Genomic DNA, 3794 nt, shown 5'->3' on the forward strand with positions numbered 1-3794 from the left:
ACCCAGTAGTCATTCAGGAGCAGGTTGTTCAGTTTCCATGTAGTTGAGCAGTTTTGATTGAGTTTCTTAGTCTTGAGTTCTAGTTTGATTGCACTGTGGTCTGAGAGGCAGTTTGTTATAATTTCTGTTCTTTTGCATTTGCTGAGAAGTGCTTTACTTCCAACTATGTGAACTAAATTTCTTAAAATTAAAATGTAAATAGCCTCATGTGGCCAGTGGTTTCTACATTGGATAGTTCAGATATAGACTATTTCCATCATCACAGAAAATTCTACTGGACGGCACTATGAATCTGAGAGGGTCTTTTACTTTTGACTCTTTGTATGTGAATCCTGTTATTTGATACTTTGAAAGTCTCACCCAGAGTAGGGATTTGGAACTTTATCAGCTAGAAGAGCGATTACTCATTGAGCTGAAGAGAAATTATTCTTCAAAGACAAATGGTTTCCTTTCAAACTCATTTTGCCTTTTCTGTGCTGCCTCCGCCTGGTTAGCACTAAGAATATGTGCAGTGTAGAATGGGTTAAATGTTTCTCTTTTTTCCCTATCTCATATTTCTCAGTGCCCCATCTATATATAAGTGCTGAAGTCTGGGCAGAGAGAGTAAACCATCTGAGTGACCATGAAAACAGATTCATAACTAAAAACCTGCTATATCTGGTTGTCCACAAAATAAGAGATGGGTCATTAATACATTCTCGTTGGGAACAAATCCCCTGTTGTATGAAGTGCTGCTGCATCTCATTTTTCTCTTTATACTATTTTAATCTTGTTGGATTAGGGGGTGGGGTGGGGAACAGAAATGAGCCCAGTGCATTCTAACTTTGTGTAGGTGTCTCCCTGGCTTGGTTACCAAAGAAACCATTATGTTCCATACTATTCAAATAATGGCTCTACTAGCGCTCTAAATACTTGCGCCTTTTCTAACCTGACTGTACTGCAGATTTACAGCCACCATCTGTTGGCCAGCAAAAGAGAAGGGTTTCTGGAAATGTCATGGCCCTTCCCACACTGTTTGAAGCCTCAGTCTCAAGACTCCAACCTAAGAAGTCTGCTTCTGAGGCCAATGTTTCCTTACCAGGCCCAAGACACTGTCTCCATGCACCACTGCACTGTCAAACTGCATAAGTGAAAGGTATTTGCAGACATCCTGTGAGGCTGCGAAGCCTCCTGCCATCCATGCTGTGAGGCTCTTCTCCCACTGCAGTTGTGAGGGCCTTGCTGCTTCACCCCTGAAGCATGGTGGGGGATCTAACTGGGATGAGTGCTTGCCTGCCACCCTGGGCCTTGGAGGAGTCACATCACCATCCCATGGATGCCCACTGCTGATTTCCAGGGCAACAAATCCAGCAGCTGGGACCACCTGTTTTCATGGCTGCCAGGATGGGTTGTGCCCTTCAGAGCCTTCCATTCCAAAGTAGAAGCCACCAGCCCAGGATGCTAATGCCCCAGGAGAGATGTGCTGGAAAAGGACCTGGTTTTCATGCTCCGTTGACATTTGCTCTTCCCCACCCAATCTTTAGCTATACAGAGGTACAATGTACTTGGCAAATTCCCTATGAATTCCGGGCAGCCAGAAACTAAGGAATGAGGTCTTCTTGTAAACCTCCAAGTCTCTGCCACAAAGGATTCTGAGCTACTCTCCCAAGCAGTATGGTCACTCTTTCTGAGGTTTTACAAAGGAAGTTGAAGGGCTTCCAAATGTCTCTTGTCTGGGCATCTAAGTATAAATCTGGCGAAATTTTGCAGTCTGTTCAACCACAAGAGTGTTAGTGATTACAACTTAAGAACCACGGGCTGGGCGTGGTGGCTCACACCTGTAATCCCAGCACTTTGGGAGGCCAAGGCGGGTGGATCATTTGAGGTCAGGAGTTCCAGACCAGCCTGGCCAACATGGTGAAACCCCATCTCTACTAAAAATACAAAAAAATTAGCTGGGCGTGGTGGCACGTGCCTGTAATCCCAGTTACTCGGGAGGCTGAGGCAGGAGAATCACTTGAACCCTGGAGGAGGAGGTTGCAGTGAGCTGAGATTGTGCCACTGCATTTTAGCCTGGGCTCAAAAGAAAAAAAAACACCAAGAAATTATTCTTAAGCTCAGTAGTTGCTTCCATTAAGACCAATATGCATGCCACATCTTTTCTAACACAGTACTTTAAGCTAGGAGTCTCCAAACTTTTGGGGTCAAGCATCCTATTCACATATAACACCTTTGGACATCCCCAAATATACATATCTCTATTTATAGTGTGTGTGTGTGTGTGTATATATATATATATATTCTAATATACCACTATATTATCACATTACAAAACATGCTCCCCAAATTGAAATCTTAAATGCATTAAAATGAAAATACAATATTTTAAAAATTAGGTTTAATTTTGTTTCATTTATTAAAGGTAAAAAAGTCACTTTTACTCTCACTGGAAAAAGATGACATTTTTAAGGAGAGAAATATTATCAAACTTGCTCTTTTATTCTTTAATTTAGTTCAATTTAAAGGTATTGTGCTAAATTCGGTTTATTTTGATACTTGGTTTTTAAAGCTGTGACAGCCCCCACAAAAAGAAAGAGAGCGAGCGAGAGAGATCACAAAGATGCAGAGATCCAAATGGAATAAGTGAGGTTATTTTACAACCTCATAATTCCTGTCATAAAAAACTAATATCTGTATAAGTATCTGTGATAACAACATGTGTAAAAACCATATATCTGTATGCTATATGAGATACACATAAACATAAGACATATCTGTATCCACATATATATCTGTGTTTCTATATAAGTGAATATGTCCCCACTGGGACATACACTAAAAAATTGTTTATGTAAAAATTCAAATTTAACTAGCTGTCCTATACTTTATCTGGCAACCCTAAACTCATGAAGTTTATTTTTTTCTTATTTTTTAACCATAAGTAAATATAAATAGGAGTTCTAATATTTTCTTTCTGCATGCTTAGCAATGGAGATAATTTCTAAGAAGCTGCCACCAGAGTCCCTGGCCAAAGCAGTATCCTCCTCAAAGAGCTAATATAGCCAAATGCTAATAAGAAACCCCTCTTCACTTAAGTTCCTCGAACCGTCCCCTCCTCAAACCCTCATTACACTGTAGTAGCATCCTGGATCAATGCTATGACTGACTGATATAGAACCTTCTTCATTTTTCTGGCCAATACATTTATTCAAAGATAGGGAAAATTACAAGTAAAGCAGAAAGAGGCTTGAGCCACATGTGTAGGTACATATGTCAACTCGTCCATCTAGATTGCACCTCTGGTTTACAGAGGTGGCAGCAGGAGTACTTTACCCTTTTCACCTCTACCACTGGCACCTAAGATCTGCTCAACATTGAAAGAGATCACATGCTAGGAATACAGTGATTATGGCCTAAAGAGTTCTAGAGATGACATGGTTGGAAAACCTGTCTTTGTGCATGTGCACTATAAAATTCTGAATGGTAAATTTAACAGGACCAGAAAAATTATTTATCACTCACATTTTCCTGCATACTCTGGATAAGACCGTCCAGCATCAACAAAACATGGTAATTAATAAATAAATAAATAAATAAATAAATAAATAAAAAATAAACTACGTGAGAGTCATTGGAAGACAGTATTTGTGGCAGCACGATGGGTGACGCAGTATCATGAGTAATGAAGTAGCCAGCATTAAAGGGTTCTAGGAAACTGTAGGGCAAGAAGATCTGCGTGATTTCAATACAAACAATTCCAACAACCCATAGCATTGTGAGTACTACAGCCTCTTGCTACCTCTTTCTCATGAAGG

At 40.2% G+C, this 3794-nt stretch overlaps 1 long non-coding RNA gene across 1 annotated transcript in view; it reads right to left on the reverse strand.

The window, feature by feature from the left end:
• LOC105506832 overlaps window positions 1-1211 on the reverse strand; it is a 922775-nt gene extending 921564 nt beyond the window's left edge. Inside the window, exon 1 of the long non-coding RNA XR_001000995.1 lies at window positions 1079-1211. This is a non-coding gene — a long non-coding RNA (uncharacterized LOC105506832). The remainder of the gene's footprint in view (window positions 1-1078) is intronic.
• Between the last annotated feature and the right edge of the window lie 2583 nt (window positions 1212-3794).

Source organism: Colobus angolensis, unplaced genomic scaffold (assembly GCF_000951035.1).
Source record: "Colobus angolensis palliatus isolate OR3802 unplaced genomic scaffold, Cang.pa_1.0 Scaffold140, whole genome shotgun sequence".
Classification (NCBI taxonomy): Eukaryota; Metazoa; Chordata; class Mammalia; order Primates; family Cercopithecidae; genus Colobus; species Colobus angolensis.